The sequence below is a fragment of the Phyllobates terribilis genome, unplaced genomic scaffold, assembly GCF_046119375.1.
Source record: "Phyllobates terribilis strain yellow unplaced genomic scaffold, ASM4611937v1 Scaffold_11__3_contigs__length_659146591, whole genome shotgun sequence".
NCBI classification, from domain to species: Eukaryota; Metazoa; Chordata; class Amphibia; order Anura; family Dendrobatidae; genus Phyllobates; species Phyllobates terribilis.
Genome location: NW_027362771.1, coordinates 286,108,131 through 286,126,942, shown reverse-complemented (window position 1 = coordinate 286,126,942; position 18,812 = coordinate 286,108,131).

Genomic DNA, 18,812 nt, shown 5'->3' with positions numbered 1-18,812 from the left:
AATTAAAAGCGTCTTGTTATACTACTTTGAGCTCCACGTCTCTTGGAAAGGGCATTGAAACCATTTTTTATACCACTCTGACCTCCACGTCTCTTCTGAGGGGCAGTAATAGCATCTTGTTATACCACTCTGACCTGCACGTCTCTTGTAAGGGGCAATAAAAGCATCTTCTTATACCACACTGACCTGTACGTCTCTTGTACAGGGGCATTAAAAGCGTCTTGTTAAACCACTCTGACCTCCACTTCTCTTGTAAGGGGCATTGAAAGCGTCTTGTTATACCACTCTGACCTCCACGTCTCTTCTGAGGGGCATTAAAAGCGTCTTGTTATACCAAGCTGACCTCCACGCCTCTTCTGAGGGGCATTAAAAGCGTCTTGTTATAAGACTCTGACCTCCACGTCTCTTGTAAGGGGCATTAAAAGCATCTTGTTACACTACTCTGAGCTCCACGTCTCTTGGAAAGTGCATTAAAATCATTTTTTATACCACTCTGACCTCCACGTCTCTTGTAAGGGGCATTAAAAGCGTCTTGTTATACCACTCTAACCTCCACGTCTCTTCTGAGGGGCATTAAAAGCGTCTTGTTATACCACGCTGACCTCCACGCCTCTTCTGAGGGGCATTAAAAGCGTCTTGTTATAAGACTCTGACCTCCACGTCTCTTGTAAGGGGCATTAAAAGCGTCTTGTTATACTACTCTGAGCTCCACGTCTCTTGGAAACGGCATTAAAATCATTTTTTATACCACTCTGACCTTAACGTCTCTTCTGAGGGGCATTAATAGCATCTTGTTATACAACTCTGACCTCCACGTCTCTTGTAAGGGGCATTAAAAGCATCTTCTTATACCACACTGACCTGTACGTCTCTTGTAAAGGGGCATTAAAATCGTCTTGTTATACCACTCTGACCTCCACGTCTCTTGTAAGGGGCATTAAAAGCGTCTCGTTATACCACCCTGACCTCTACGTCTCTTGCACAGGGGCATTAAAAGCATCTTTTTAAACCCCTCTGACCTCCACGTCTCTTGTAAGGGGCATTAAAAGCGTCTTGTTATACCACTCTGACCTCCACGTCTCTTCTGAGGGGCATTCAAAGCATCTTGTTATACCACTCTGACCTTCACGTCTCTTCTGAGGGGCATTAATAGTGTCTTGTTATACCACTTTGACCTCCACGTCTCTTGTAAGGGGCATTGAAAGCGTCTTGTTATACCACTCTGACCTCTACGTCTCTTGTACAGGGTCATTAAAAGCGTCTTGTTAAACCACTCTGACCTCCACGTCTCTTGTAAGGGCCATTAAAAGCACCTTGTTATACCACTCTGACAACCATGTCTCTTCTGAGGGGCATTAAAAGCGTCTTGTTATACCACTCTGACCTCTACATCTCTTGTAAAGGGGAATTAAAAGCGTCTTCTTATACCACTCTGACCTCCACGTCACTTGTAAGGGGCATTAAAAGCGTCTTGGTATTCCACTCTGGCCTGTACGTCTGTTGTAGATGGGCATTAAAAGCTTCTTGTTATACCACTCTGACCTCCACGTCTCTTGTAAGGGGCATTAAAAGCGTCTTGTTATATCACTCTGACCTCTACGTCTCTTGTAAGAGGCATTAAAAGCATCTTGTTAAACCACTCTGACCTCCACGTCTCTTGTAAGGGGCAATAAAAGTGTCTTGTTATACCACTGTGAGGTCCACGTCTCTTCTGAGGGGCATTTAAAGCGTCTTGTTATACCACTCTGACCTCTACGTCTCTTGTAAACCGGCATTAAAAGTGTCTTGTTATACCACGCTGACCTCCACGTCTCTTGGAAGGGGCATTAAAAGCGTCTTGTTATACCACTCTGACCTCCATGTCTCTTGTAAGGGGCATTTAAAGTGTCTTGTTATACCACTGTGACCTCCACATCTTTTCTGAGGGGCATTAAAAGCATCTTGTTATACCACTCTGACCTCCACGCCTCTTCTGAGGTGCATTAAAAGCGTCTTGTTATAAGATTCTGACCTCTACGTCTCTTGTAAGGGGCATTAACAGCATCTTGTTATACCACTCTGACCTCCACGTCTCTGGAAATGGGCATTAAAAGAATCTTGTTATACCACTCAGACCTCCACGTCTCTTCTGAGGGGCATTAAAAACATCTTGTTATAACACTCTGACCTCCATGTCTCTTGGAAGGGGCATTAAAAGCGTAGTGTTATACCACTCTGACCTCTACGTCTCTTATAAAGGGGCATTAAAGCGTCTTCTTATACCACTCTGACCTCCACATCTCTTGTAAAGGGCATTAAAAGCGTCTTGTTATACCACTCTGATCTCCACGTCTCTTGCACAGGGGCATTAAAAGCATCTTTTTAAACCCCTCTGACCTCCACGTCTCTTGTAAGGGGCATTAAAAGCGTCTTGTTATACCACTCTGACCTCCACGTCTCTTCTGAGGGGCATTAAAAGCGTCTTGTTATACAACCCTGACCTCCACGTCTCTTGTAAGGAGCGTTAAAAGCATCTTCTTATACCACACTGACCTCTACGTCTCTTGTAAAGGGGCATTAAAAGCGTCTTGTTATACCACTCTGACCTCCACGTCTCTTGTAAGGGGCATTAAAAGCGTCTCGTTATACCACCCTGACCTCTACGTCTCTTGCACAGGGGCATTAAAAGCATCTTTTTAAACCCCTCTGACCTCCACGTCTCTTGTAAGGGGCATTAAAAGCATCTTGTTATACCACTCTGACCTCCACGTCTCTTCTGAGGGGCATTAAAAGCGTCTTGTTATACCACTCTGACCTCTACGTCTCTTTTAAAGGGGCATTACAATCGTCTTGTTATACCACTCTGACCTCCAAGTCTCTTGTAAGGGGCATTAAAAGCGTCTTCTTATAGCACTCTGACCTCCACGTCTCTTGTAAGGGGCATTAAAGGAGTCTTGTTATACCATTCTGACCTCCACGTCTCTCCTGAGGGGCATTAATAGCGTCTTGTTATACCACTCTGTCCTCCACATCTCTTCTGAGTGGCATTAAAAGTGTCATGTTTTAACACTCTGACCTCCAAGTCTTTTGTAAGGGGCATTAAAAGCCTCTTGTTATACCACTCTGACCTCCACGTCTCTGGTAAGGGGCATTAAAAGCATCTTGTTATACCACTCTGACCTCCATGTCTCTTCCGAGGGGCATTCAAAGCATCTTGTTATACCACTCTGACCTTCACGTCTCTTCTGAGGGGCATTAAAAGTGTCTTGTTATACCACTTTGACCTCCACGTCTCTTGTAAGGGGCATTAAAAGCGTCTTGTTATACCACTCTGACCTCTACGTCTCTTGTACAGGGTCATTAAAAGCGTCTTGTTAAACCACTCTGACCTCCACGTCTCTTGTAAGGGCCATTAAAAGCATCTTGTTATACCACTCTGATAACCATGTCTCTTCTGAGGGGCATTAAAAGCGTCTTGTTATACCACTCTGACCTCTACATCTCTTGTAAAGGGGCATTAAAAGCCTCTTGTTATACCTCTTTGACCTCCACGTCTCTTGGAAGGGGCATTAAAAGCGTCTTCTTATACCACTCTGACCTCCACGTCACTTGTAAGGGGCATTAAAAGCGTCTTGGTATTCCACTCTGGCCTGTACGTCTCTTGTAGATGGGCATTAAAAGCGTCTTGTTATACCACTCTGACCTCCACGTCTCTTGTAAGGGGCATTAAAAACGTCTTGTTATATCACTCTGACCTCTACGTCTCTTGTAAGAGGCATTAAAAGCATCTTGTTAAACTACTCTGACCTCCACGTCTCTTGTAAGGGGCAATAAAAGTGTCTTGTTATACCACTCTGACCTCCACGTCTCTTCTGAGGGGCATTAAAAGCGTCTTGTTATACCACTCTGACCTCTACGTCTCTTGTAAAGGGGCATTAAAAGTGTCTTGTTATACCACGCTGACCTCCACGTCTCTTGGAAGGGGCATTAAAAGCGTCTTCTTATACCACTCTGACCTCCATGTCTCTTGTAAGGGGCATTAAAAGTGTCTTGTTATACCACTGTGACCTCCACATCTTTTCTGAGGGGCATTAAAAGCATCTTGTTATACCACTCTGACCTCCACGCCTCTTCTGAGTTGCATTAAAAGCGTCTTGTTATAAGATTCTAACCTCCACGTCTCTTGTAAGGGGCATTAACATCATCTTGTTATACCACTCTGACCTCCACGTCTCTGGAAATGGGCATTAAAAGCATCTTGTTATACCACTCAGACCTCCACGTCTCTTCTGAGGGGCATTAAAAACATCTTGTTATAACACTCTGACCTCCATGTCTCTTGGAAGGGGCATTAAAAGCGTAGTGTTATACCACTCTGACCTCTACGTCTCTTGTAAAGGGGCATTAAAGCGTCTTCTTATACCACTCTGACCTCCACATCTCTTGTAAAGGGCATTAAAAGCGTCTCGTTATACCACTATGACCTCCAAGTCTCTTCTGAGGGGCATTGAAAGCTTCTTGTTATATCACTCTGACCACCACGTCTCTTGTAAGGGGCATTAAAAGCGTCATGTTGTACCACTCTGACCTCCATGTCTCTTGTAAGGGGCATTAAAAGCGTCTTGTTATACCACTCTGACCTCCACGTCACTTGTAATTGGCATTAAAAGCGTCCTGGTATACCACTCTGGCCTGTACGTCTCTTGTAGATGGGCATTAAAAGCGTCTTGTTATACCACTCTGACCTCCACGTCTCTTGTAAGGGGCATTAAAAGCGTCTTGTTATACCACTCTGACCTCTACGTCTCTTGTAAGGGGCATTAAAAGCATCTTGTTAAACCACTCTGACCTCCACGTCTCTTGTAAGGGGCATTAAAAGCGTCTTGTTATACCACTCTGACCTCCACGTCTCTTCTGAGGGGCATTAAAAGCGTCTTGTTATACCACTCTGACCTCTACGTCTCTTGTAAAGGAGCATTAAAAGTGTCTTGTTATACCACTCTGACCTCCCCGTCTCTTGGAAGGGGCATTAAAAGCATCTTGTTATACCACTCTGACCTCCACGTCTCTTGTAAGGGGCATTAAAAGCATCTTGTTATACCACTGTGACCTCCACGCCTCTTCTGAGGTGCATTAAAAGCATCTTGTTATAAGACTCTGACCTCCACATCTCTGGAAAGGGGCATTAAAAGCATCTTGTTATACCACTCAGACCTCCATGTCTCTTCTGAGGGGAATTAAAAGCATCTTGTTATACCACCCTGACCTCCAAGTCTCTTCTGAGGGGCATTGAAAGCATCTTGTTATATCACTCTGACCTCCATGTCTCTTGAAAGGGGCATTAAAAGAGAAGTGTTATACCACTCTGAACTCTACGTCTCTTGTTAAGGGGCATTAAAGCATCTTGTTATACCACTCTGACCTCCACGTCTCTACTGAGGGGCATTCAAAGCATCTTGTTATACCACTCTGACCTCTACGTCTCTTGTGCAGGCGCATTAAAAGCGTCTTGTTAAACCATTCTGATCTCCACGTCTCTTGTAAGGGGCATTGAAAGCGTCGTGTTATACCACTCTGACCTCCACGTCTCTTCTGAGGGGCATTAAAAGCGTCTTGCTATACCACACTGACCTCCACGCCTCTTCTGAGGGGCATTAAAAGTGTCTTGTTATAAGACTCTGACCTCTACATCTCTTGTAAGGGGCATTAAAAGCGTCTTGTTATACTACTCTGAGCTCCACGTCTCTTGGAAAGGGCATTAAAATCATTTTTTATACCACTCTGACCTCCACGTCTCTTCTGAGGGGCATTAATAGCATCTTGTTATACCACTCTGACCTCCACGTCTCTTGTAAGGAGCATTAAAAGCATCTTCTTATACCACACTGACCTGAACGTCTCTTGTAAAGGGGCATTAAAAGCGTCTTGTTATACCACTCTGACCTCCACGTCTCTTGTAAGGGGCATTAAAAGTGTCTCGTTATACCACTCTGACCTCTACGTCTCTTGGAAGGGGCATTAAAAGCGTCTTCTTATACCACTCTGACCTCCATGTCTCTTGTAAGGGGCATTAAAAGTGTCTTGTTATACCACTGTGACCTCCACATCTTTTCTGAGGGGCATTAAAAGCATCTTGTTATACCACTCTGACCTCCACGCCTCTTCTGAGTTGCATTAAAAGCGTCTTGTTATAAGATTCTAACCTCCACGTCTCTTGTAAGGGGCATTAACATCATCTTGTTATACCACTCTGACCTCCACGTCTCTGGAAATGGGCATTAAAAGCATCTTGTTATACCACTCAGACCTCCACGTCTCTTCTGAGGGGCATTAAAAACATCTTGTTATAACACTCTGACCTCCATGTCTCTTGGAAGGGGCATTAAAAGCGTAGTGTTATACCACTCTGACCTCTACGTCTCTTGTAAAGGGGCATTAAAGCGTCTTCTTATACCACTCTGACCTCCACATCTCTTGTAAAGGGCATTAAAAGCGTCTCGTTATACCACTATGACCTCCAAGTCTCTTCTGAGGGGCATTGAAAGCTTCTTGTTATATCACTCTGACCACCACGTCTCTTGTAAGGGGCATTAAAAGCGTCATGTTATACCACTCTGACCTCCATGTCTCTTGTAAGGGACATTAAAAGCGTCTTGTTATACCACTCTGACCTCCACGTCACTTGTAATTGGCATTAAAAGCGTCCTGGTATACCACGCTGGCCTGTACGTCTCTTGTAGATGGGCATTAAAAGCGTCTTGTTATACCACTCTGACCTCCACGTCTCTTGTAAGGGGCATTAAAAGCGTCTTGTTATACCACTCTGACCTCTACGTCTCTTGTAAGGGGCATTAAAAGCATCTTGTTAAACCACTCTGACCTCCACGTCTCTTGTAAGGAGCATTAAAAGCGTCTTGTTATACCACTCTGACCTCCACGTCTCTTCTGAGGGGCATTAAAAGCGTCTTGTTATACCACTCTGACCTCTACGTCTCTTGTAAAGGAGCATTAAAAGTGTCTTGTTATACCACTCTGACCTCCCCGTCTCTTGGAAGGGGCATTAAAAGCATTTTGTTATACCACTCTGACCTCCACGTCTCTTGTAAGGGGCATAAAAAGCATCTTGTTATACCACTGTGACCTCCACGCCTCTTCTGAGGTGCATTAAAAGCATCTTGTTATAAGACTCTGACCTCCACATCTCTGGAAAGGGGCATTAAAAGCATCTTGTTATACCACTCAGACCTCCATGTCTCTTCTGAGGGGAATTAAAAGCATCTTGTTATAACACTCTGACCTCCATGTCTCTTGGAAGGGGCATTAAAAGCGTAGTGTTATAACACTCTGACCTCTACGTCTCTTGTAAAGGGGCATTAAAGCGTCTTCTTATACCACTCTGACCTCCACATCTCTTATAAAGGGCATTAAAAGCATCTTGTTATACCACCCTGACCTCCAAGTCTCTTCTGAGGGGCATTGAAAGCATCTTGTTATATCACTCTGACCTCCATGTTTCTTGAAAGGGGCATTAAAAGAGAAGTGTTATACCACTCTGAACTCTACGTCTCTTGTTAAGGGGCATTAAAGCATCTTGTTATACCACTCTGACCTCCACGTCTCTACTGAGGGGCATTCAAAGCATCTTGTTATACCACTCTGACCTCTACGTCTCTTGTGCAGGCGCATTAAAAGCGTCTTGTTAAACCATTCTGAGCTCCACGTCTCTTGTAAGGGGCATTGAAAGCGTCGTGTTATACCACTCTGACCTCCACGTCTCTTCTGAGGGGCATTAAAAGCGTCTTGCTATACCACACTGACCTCCACGCCTCTTCTGAGGGGCATTAAAAGTGTCTTGTTATAAGACTCTGACCTCTACATCTCTTGTAAGGGGCATTAAAAGCGTCTTGTTATACTACTCTGAGCTCCACGTCTCTTGGAAAGGGCATTAAAATCATTTTTTATACCACTCTGACCTCCACGTCTCTTCTGAGGGGCATTAATAGCATCTTGTTATACCACTCTGACCTCCACGTCTCTTGTAAGGAGCATTAAAAGCATCTTCTTATACCACACTGACCTGAACGTCTCTTGTAAAGGGGCATTAAAAGCGTCTTGTTATACCACTCTGACCTCCACGTCTCTTGTAAGGGGCATTAAAAGTGTCTCGTTATACCACTCTGACCTCTACGTCTCTTGTACAGGGGCATTAAAAGCGTCTTGTTATACCACTCTGACCTCTACGTCTCTTGTAAAGGCGCATTAAAGCGTCTTCTTATACCACTCTGACCTCCACATCTCTTGTAAAGGGCATTAAAAGCATCTTGTTATACCACTCTGACCTTCAAGACTCTTCTGAGGGGCATTGAAAGCATCTTGTTATATCACTCTGACCACCACGTCTCTTGTAAGGGGCATTAAAAGCGTCATGTTATACCACTCTGACCTCCACGTCTCTTTTAAGGGGCATTAAAAGCGTCTTGCTATACCACTCTGACCTCCATGTCTCTTGGAAGGGGCATTAAAAGCGTCATGTTATACCACTCTGACCTCTACGTCTCTTGTAAAGGGGCATTAAATCGTCTTGTTATACCACTCTAACCTCCACATCTCTTGTAAAGGGCATTAAAAGCATCATGTTATACCACTCTGACCTCCACGTCTCTTGTAAGGGGCATTAAAAGCGTCTTCTTATACCACTCTGACCTCCACGTCTCTTGTAAGGGGCATTAAAAGCATCTTGTTATACCACTCTGAACTCCAAGTCTCTTCTGAGGGGCATTAAAAGCTTCTTGTTATACCACTCTGACCTCCACGTCTCTTGCAAGGGGCATTAAAAGCATCTTGTTATACCACTCTGACCTTCACGTCTCATGTAAGGAGCATTAAAAACGTCTTGTTATACCATTCTGACCTCCACGTCTCTACTGAGGGGCATTCCAAGCATCTTGTTATAACACTCTGACCTCCACGTCTCTTGTAAGGGGCATTAAAGGTGTCTTGTTATACTACTCTGAGCTCCACCTCTCTTCGAAAGGGCATTGAAAGCATTTTTTATACCACTCGACCTCCACGTCTCTTCTGAGGGGCATTAATAGCATCTTGTTATACCACTCTGACCTCCACGTCTCTTGTAAGGGGCAATAAAAGCATCTTCTTATACAACACTGACCTGTACGTCTCTTCCGAGGGGCATTAAAAGCGTCTTGTTATACCCCTCTACCTCCACGTCTCTTCTGAGGGGCATTAAAAGCGTCTTGTTATACCACTCTGACCTTTACGTCTCTTGTAAAGGGCATTAAAAGCGTCTTATTATACCACTCTGACCTCCAAGTCTCTTCTGAGGGGCATTGAAAGCATCTTGTTATATCACTCTGACCACCACGTCTCTTGCAAGGGGCATTAAAAGTGTCATGTTATACCACTCTGACCTCCACGTCTCTTCTAAGGGGCATTAAAAGCGTCTTGCTATACCACTCTGACCTCCATGTCTCTTGGAAGGGGCATTAAAACCATCTTCTTATACCACACTGACCTGTACGTCTCTTGTACATGGGCATTAAAAGCGTCTTGTTAAACCACTCTGACCTCCACTTCTCTTGTAAGGGGCATTGAAAGCGTCTTGTTATACCACTCTGACCTCCACGTCTCTTCTGAGGGGCATTAAAAGCGTCTTGTTATACCAAGCTGACCTCCACGCCTCTTCTGAGGGGTCATTAAAAGCGTGTTGTTATAAGACAATGACCTCCACCTCTCTTGTAAGGGGCATTAAAAGCATCTTGTTATACCACTCTGACCTGTACGTCTCTTGTAAAGGGGCATTAAAAGCGTCTTGTTATACCACTCTGACCTCCACATCTCTTGTAAGGGGCATTAAAAGCGTCTCGTTATACCACCCTGACCTCTACGTCTCTTGTAAAGGGGCATTAAAAGCATCTTTTTAAACCCCTCTGACCTCCACGTCTCTTGTAAGGGACATTAAAAGCGTCTTGTTATACCACTCTGACCTCCACGTCTCTTCTGAGGGGCATTAAAAGCGTCTTGTTATACCACTCTGACCTCTACGTCTCTAAAAAGGGGCATTAAAATCGTCTTGTTATACCACTCTGACCTACAAGTCTCTTGTAAGGTCCATTAAAAGCGTCTTCTTATGCCAATCTGACCTCCACGTCTCTTGTAAGAGGCATTAAAAGAGTCTTGTTATACCACTCTGTCCTCCACGTCTCTCCTGAGGGGCATTAATAGCGTCTTGTTATACCACTCTGTCCTCCACATCTCTTCTGAGGGGCATTAAAAGCGTCTTGTTTTAACACTCTGACCTCCACGCCTTTTGTAAGGGGCATTAAAAGCCTCTTGTTACACCACTCTGACCTCCATGTCTCTTCTGAGGGGCATTCAAAGCATCTTGTTATACCACTCTGACCTCCACGTCTCTTCTGAGGGGCTTTAAAAGCGTCTTGTTATACCACTTTGACCTCCACGTCTCTTGTAAGGGGCATTATAAGCGTCTTGTTATACCACTCTGACCTCTACGTCTCTTGTACAGGGTCATTAAAAGCATCTTGTTAAACCACTCTGACATCCACGTCTCTTGTAAGGGCCATTAAAAGCGTCTTCTTATACCACTCTGACAACCATGTCTCTTCTGAGGGGCATTAAAAGCGTCTTGTTATACCACTCTGACCTCTACATCTCTTGTACAGGGTCATTAAAAGCCTCTTGTTATACCTCTCTGACCTCCACGTCTCTTGGAAGGGGCATTAAAAGCGTCTTCTTATACCACTCTGACCTCCACGTCACTTGTAAGGGGCATTAAAAGCGTCTTGGTATACCACTCTGGCCTGTACGTCTCTTGTAGATGGGCATTAAAAGCGTCTTGTTATACCACTCTGACCTCCACGTCTCTTGTAAGGGGCATTAAAAGCGTCTTGTTACATCACTCTGACCTCTACGTCTCTTGTAAGAGGCATTAAAAGCATCTTGTTAAACCACTCTGACCTCCACGTCTCTTGTAAGGGGCAATAAAAGCGTCTTGTTATACCACTGTGACCTCCACGTCTCTTCTGAGGGGCATTAAAAGCGTCTTGTTATACCACTCTGACCTCTATGTCTCTTGTAAAGGGGCATTAAAGTGTCTTGTTATACCACTCTGACCTCCACGTCTCTTGGAAGGGGCATTAAAAGCGTCTTGTTATACCACTCTGACCTCCACGTCTCTTGTAAGGGGCATTAAAAGTGTCTTGTTATACCACTGTGACCTCCACATCTCGTCTGCCCCGACGTGGGCGAATAATGGGACACATGTCCATTATTACGTCTTCTTCGAGACCTTGTCATAAATGCATCCCCTCCCTTGCCACTGCCTGCACATGTGATCTTGGACTGCTCCTTCTTTCTTTCTTTTCATTTTTTATACTCTTTCCTTTTGTATTACTATGACTAGCTGCTACATGCCCCCGTCGCTCTGTACTACCTCCCTTGTATTTATTCATTCATTGGTGTGATGATACTGTACACTTTTATCTTTACTAATAAAGGTTCTTTTTATATGCTATATACTCAGTTGCTCTTGTGTTTTTACATCTATTTTTTGAGTTAAGCAATTTTCTCTTCACGACTATGGGGTGTGAGTTGTGGTTCCTCCACACCCCCTACTCGTGATTATTTTTATGTTGGCCGAAGTGTTTTCCATCTCTTGTAAAGGGCATTAAAAGCGTCATGTTATACCACTCTGACCTCCACGTCTCTTGTAAGGGGCATTAAAAGTGTCTTGTTATACCACTCTGACCTCCACGTCTCTTGTAAGGGGCATTAAAAGCATCTTGTTATACCACTCTGACCTCCAAGTCTCTTCTGAGGGGCATTAAAAGTGTCTTGTTATACCACTCTGACCTCCACGTCTCTTGCAAGGGGCATTAAAAGTGTCTTGTTATACCACTCTGACCTTCACGTCTCTTGTAAGGAGCATTAAAAGCGTCTTGTTATACCATTCTGACCTCCACGTCTCTACTGAGGGGCATTCAAAGCATCTTGTTATAACACTCTGACCTCCATGTCTCTTCTGAGTTGCATTAATAGCATCTTGTTATACCACTCTTACCTCCACGTCTCTTGTAAGGGGCAATAAAAGCATCTTCTTATACCACACTGACCTGTACGTCTCCTGTAAAGGGGCATTAAAAGCGTCTTGTTATACCACTCTGACCTCCACGTCTCTTGTAAGGGGAATTAAAAGCGTCTCGTTATACGACTCTGACCTCTACGTCTCTTGTACAGGGGCACTAAAAGCATCTTGTTAAACCACTCTGACCTCCACGTCTCTTGTAAGGGGCATTGAAAGCGTCTTGTTATACCACTCTGACCTCCACGTCTCTTCTGAGGGGCATTAAAAGCGTCTTGTTATACCACGCTGACCTCCACGCCTCTTCTGAGGGGCATTAAAAGCATCTTGTTATACCACTCTGACCTCCACGTCTCTTGTAAGGGGCATTAAAAGCATCTCGTTATACCACTCTGACCTCTACGTCTCTTGTACAGGGGCATTAAAAGCGTCTTGTTATACCACTCTGTCCTCCACGTCTCATGGAAGGAGCATTAAAAGCGTCTTGTTATACCACTCTGACCTCTAGGTCTCTTGTAAAGGGGCATTAAAAGCGTCTTGTTATACCACTCTGACCTCCACGTCTCTTGTAAGGGGCATTAAAAGCATCTTGTTATACCACTCTGACCTCCACGTCTCTTCTGAGGGGCATTAAAAGTGTCTTGCTATACCAATCTGACCTCCACTTCTCTTGTAAGGGGCATTAAAAGCGTCTTGTTATACCACTCTGACCTCCAAGTCTCTTCCAAGGAGCATTAAAAGCGTCTTGTTATACCATTCTGACCTCCACGTCTCTTGTAAGGGGCAGTAAAGGCATCTTGTTATACGACTCTGACCTCCCCGTCAATTCTGAGTGGCATTAAAAGTGTCTTGTTATGCCACTCTGACCTCCTCGTCTTTTCTGAGGGACATTAAAAGCGTCTTGTTATAACACTCTGACCTCCATGGCTCTTGTAAGGGGCATTAAAAGCGTCTTGTTATACCACTCTTACCTCCACGTCTCTTGTAAGGGGCATTAAAAGTGTCTTGTTATACCACTCTGACCTCCACGTCTATTCTGAGGGGCATTAAATGCGTCTTGTTATACCACGCTGACCTCCCCGTATCTTCTGAGGGGCATTAAAAGCGTCTTGTTATAAAACTCTGATCTCCACGTCTCTTGTAAGGGGCATTAACAGCGTCTTGTTATACCACTCTGACCTCCACGTCTCTGGAAAGGGGCATTAAAAGCATCTTGTTATACCACTCAGACCTCCACGTCTCTTCTGAGGGGCATTAAAAGCATCTTGTTATAACACTCTGACCTCCATGTCTCTTGAAAGGGTCATTAAAAGCGTCTTGTTATAGCACTCTGAACTCTACGTCTCTTGTAAAGGGGCATTAAAGCGTCTTGTAATACCACTCTAACCTCCACATCTCTTGTAAAGGGCATTAAAAGCATCTTGTTATACCACTCTGACCCCCACGTCTCTTCTGAGGGGCATTAAAAGCATCTTGTTATACCACTCTGACCTCCACGTCTCTTGTAAGGGGCATTAAAAGCGTCTTGTTATACCACTCTGACCTACACGTCTCTTGCAAGGGGCATTTAAAGCATCTTGTTATACCACGCTGACCTCCAAGTCTCTTCTGAGGGGCTTTAAGAGCGTCTTGTTATACCACTCTGACCTCCACGTCTCTCCTGAGGGGCATTAAAAGCATCTTCTTATACCACTCTGACCTCCACGTCTCTTCTGAGGGGCATTAAAAGCGTCTTTTTATAACACTCTGACCTCCACGTCTTTTGTAAGGGGCATTAAAAGCCTCTTGTTATACCACTCTGACCTCCACGTCTCTGGTAAGGGGCATTAAACGAATCTTGTTATACCACTCTGACCTCCATGTCTCTTCCGAGGGGCATTCAAAGCATCTTGTTATACCGCTCTGACCTCCATGTCTCTTCTGAGAGGCATTAAAAGTGTCTTGTTATAACACTCTGACCTCCACGTCTCTTGTAAGGGGCATTAAAAGCGTCTTGTTATACCACTGTGACCTCCACGTCTCTTGTAAGGGGCATTAAAAGCATCTTGTTATACCACTCTAACCTCCACGTCTCATGTAAGGAGCATTAAAAGCGTCTTGTTATACCAATCTAACCTCCACGTCTCTACCGAGGGGCATTAAAAGCGTCTTGTTATACTACTCTGAGCTCCACGTCTCTTGGAAAGGGCATTAAAAGCATTTTTTATACCACTCTGAGAGCCACGTCTCTTCTGAGGGGCATTAATAGCATCTTGTTATACCACTCTGACCTCCACGTCTCTTGTAAGGGGCATTAAAAGCGTCTCGTTATACCACTCTGACCTCTACGTCTCTTGTACAGGGGCATTAAAAGCGTCTTGTTAAACCACTCTGACCTGCAAGTCTCTTGTAAGGGGCATTAAAAGCATAATGTTATACCACTCTGACCTCCACGTCTCTTCTGAGGGGCATTAAAAGCGTCTTGTTATACCACTCTGACCTCTACATCTCTTGTAAAGGGGCACTAAAAGCGTCTTGTTATACCACTCTGACCTCTACCTCTCTTGTAAAGGGGCACTAAAAGCGTCTTGTTATACCACTCTGACCTCTACGTCTCTTGTAAAGGGGCATTAAAAGCGTCTTGTTATACCACTCTGACCTCCAAGTCTCTTGTAAGGGGCATTAAAAGCGTCTTCTTATACCACTCTGACCTCCACGTCTCTTGTAAGGGGCATTAAAAGAGTCTTCTTATACCACTCTGACCTCCACGTCTCTCCTGAGGGGCATTAAAAGCATCTTGTTATACCACTCTGACCTCCACGTCTCTTCTGAGGGGCATTAAAAGCGTCTTGTTATAACACTCTGACCTCCACGTCTTTTGTAAGGGGCATTAAAAGCCTCTTGTTATACCACTCTGACCTCCATGTCTCTTCCGAGGGGCATTCAAAGCATCTTGTTATACCACTCTGACCTCCACGTCTCTTCTGAGGGGCAATAAAAGCGTCTTGTTATAACACTTTGACCTCCACGTCTCTTGGAAGGGGCATTAAAAGCGTCTTGTTATACCACTGTGACCTCCACGTCTCTTGTAAGGGGCAATAAAAGTGTCTTGTTAGACCACTCTGACCTCCACATCTCTTCTGAGTGGCATTAAAAGTGTTTTGTTACACCACTCTGACCTCCACGTCTCTTGTAAGGGGCATTAAAAGCATCTTGTTATACCACTCTGACCTCCAAGTCTCTTCCGAGGGGCATTAAAAGCGTCTTGTAATACCACTCTGACCTCTACGTCTATTCTGAGGGGCATTAAAAGCGTCTTGTTATACCAATCTGACCTCCACGTATCTTCTGAGGGACATTAAAAGCGTCTTGTTATAACACTCTGTCCTCCACGTCTCATGTAAGAGGCATTAAAAGCGTCTTGTTATAACACTCTGACCTCCACGTCTCATGGAAGGGGCATTAAAAGCGTCCTTTTATACCACTCTGACGTCTACGTCTCTTGTAAAGGGGCATTAAAAGCATCGTGTTATACCACTCTGACCTCCATGTCTCTTGTAAGGGCATTAAAAGCATCTTGTTATACCACTCTGACCTCCACGTCTCTTCTGAGGGGCATTAAAAGTGTCTTGTTATACCAATCTGACCTCCACATCTCTTGTAAGGGGCATTAAAAGCATCTTGTTATACCACTCTGACCTCCACGTCTCTTGTAAGAGGCATTAAAGGCATCTTGTTATACGACTCTGACCTCCACGTCTATTTTGAGGGGCATTAAAAGCGTCTTGTTATACCACTCTGACCTCCACGTCTTTTCTGAGGGGCATTAAAAGAGTCTTGTTATAACACTCTGACCTCTACGGCTCTTGTAAGGGGCATTAAAAGCGTCTTGTTATACCACTCTGACGTCCACGTCTCTTGTAAGAGGCATTAAAAGTGTCTTGTTATACCACTCTGACCTCCACGTCTATTCTGAGGGGCATTAAATGCATCTTGTTATACCACTCTGACCTCCACGTCTCTTCTGATGGGCATTCAAAGAGTCTTGTTATAAGACTCTGACCTTCACGTCTCTTGTAAGGGGCATTAGAAACGTCGTGTTATACCACTCTGACCTCCACGTCTGTTCAGTGGCGCATTAAAAGCATCTTGTTATACCACTCTATCCTCTACGTCTCTTGTAAAGGGGCATTAAAAGCGTCTTGTTATACCACTCTGTCCTCCACGTCTCTTGTAAGCGGCATTAAAAGCATCTTGTTATACCACTCTGACCTCCACATCTCTTGTAAGGGGCATTAAAAGCGTCTTGTTATACCACTCTGACCTCCACGTCTCTTCTGAGGGGCATTAAAGGCGTCTTGTTATACCACTCTGACCTCCACGTCTCTTGTAAAGGAGCATTAAAAGCATCTTGTTATACCAATCTGACCTCCACGTCTCTTATAAGGGGCATTAAAAGCGTCTTGTTATACCACTCTGACCTCCACGTCTCTACTGATGGGCATTCAAAGCGTCTTGTTATACCACTCTGACCTCCACGTCTCTTCCGAGGGGCATTAAAAGTGTCTTGTTATACCACTCTGACCTCCACGTCTCTTGTAAGGGGCAATAAAAGTGTCTTGTTAGACCACTCTGACCTCCACATCTCTTCTGAGTGGCATTAAAAGTGTTTTGTTACACCACTCTGACCTCCACGTCTCTTGTAAGGGGCATTAAAAGCATCTTGTTATACCACTCTGACCTCCAAGTCTCTTCTGAGGGGCATTAAAAGCGTCTTGTTATAATACTCTGACCTCTATGTCTCTTGTAAGTGGCATTAAAAGCGTCTTGTTATACCACTCTGACCTCTACGTCTATTCTGAGGGGCATTAAAAGCGTTTTGTTATACCAATCTGACCTCCATGTCTCTTCTGAGTGGCATTAAAAGCATCTTGTTATACCACTCTGACCTCCACATATCTTCTGAGGGGCAATTTAAGCGTCTTGTTATAACACTCTGTCCTCCACGTCTCATGTAAGGGGCATTAAAAGCGTCTTGTTATAACACTCTGACCTCCACGTCTCATGGAAGGGGCATTAAAAGCGTCCTTTTATAACACTCTGACGTCTACGTCTCTTGTAAAGGGGCATTAAAAGCATCGTGTTATACAACTCTGACCTCCACATCTCTTGTAAGGGGCATTAAAAGCATCTTGTTATACAACTCTGACCTCCTCGTCTCTTGTAAGGGGCATTAAAAGCATCTTGTTATACCACTCTGACCTCCAAGTCTCTTCCGAGGAGCATTAAAAGCGTCTTGTTATACCACTCTGACCTCCACGTCTCTTGTAAGAGGCATTAAAGGCATCTTGTTATACGACTCTGACCTCCACGTCTATTCTGAGGGGCATTAAAAGCGTCTTGTTATACCTCTCTGAGCTCCACGTCTTTTCTGAGGGGCATTAAAAGCGTCTTGTTATAACACTCTGACCTCCACGGCTCTTGTAAGGGGCATTAAAAGCATCTTGTTATACCACTCTGACCTCCACGTCTCTTGTAAGGGGCATTAAAAGTGTCTTGTTATACCACTCTGACCTCCACGTCTATTCTGAGGGGCATTAAATGCATCTTGTTATACCACTCTGACCTCCACGTCTCTTTTGAGGGGCATTAAAAGCGTCTTGTTATAACACTCTGACCTCCACGTCTCTTGTAAGGGGCATTAAAAGTGTCTTGTTATACCACTCTGACCTCCACGTCTCTTGTAAGGGGCATTAAAAACGTCTTGTTATACCACTCTGACCTCCACGTCTCTTCTGATGGGCATTCAAAGAGTCTTGTTATAACACTCTGACCTCCATGTCTCTTGAAAGGGTCATTAAAAGCGTCTTGTTATAGCACTCTGAACTCTACGTCTCTTGTAAAGGGGCATTAAAGCGTCTTGTAATACCACTCTAACCTCCACATCTCTTGTAAAGGGCATTAAAAGCATCTTGTTATACCACTCTGACCCCCACGTCTCTTCTGAGGGGCATTAAAAGCATCTTGTTATACCACTCTGACCTCCACGTCTCTTGTAAGGGGCATTAAAAGCGTCTTGTTATACCACTCTGACCTACACGTCTCTTGCAAGGGGCATTTAAAGCATCTTGTTATACCACGCTGACCTCCAAGTCTCTTCTGAGGGGCTTTAAGAGCGTCTTGTTATACCACTCTGACCTCCACGTCTCTCCTGAGGGGCATTAAAAGCATCTTCTTATACCACTCTGACCTCCACGTCTCTTCTGAGGGGCATTAAAAGCGTCTTTTTATAACACTCTGACCTCCACGTCTTTTGTAAGGGGCATTAAAAGCCTCTTGTTATACCACTCTGACCTCCACGTCTCTGGTAAGGGGCATTAAACGAATCTTGTTATACCACTCTGACCTCCATGTCTCTTCCGAGGGGCATTCAAAGCATCTTGTTATACCGCTCTGACCTCCATGTCTCTTCTGAGAGGCATTAAAAGTGTCTTGTTATAACACTCTGACCTCCACGTCTCTTGTAAGGGGCATTAAAAGCGTCTTGTTATACCACTGTGACCTCCACGTCTCTTGTAAGGGGCATTAAAAGCATCTTGTTATACCACTCTAACCTCCACGTCTCATGTAAGGAGCATTAAAAGCGTCTTGTTATACCAATCTAACCTCCACGTCTCTACCGAGGGGCATTAAAAGCGTCTTGTTATACTACTCTGAGCTCCACGTCTCTTGGAAA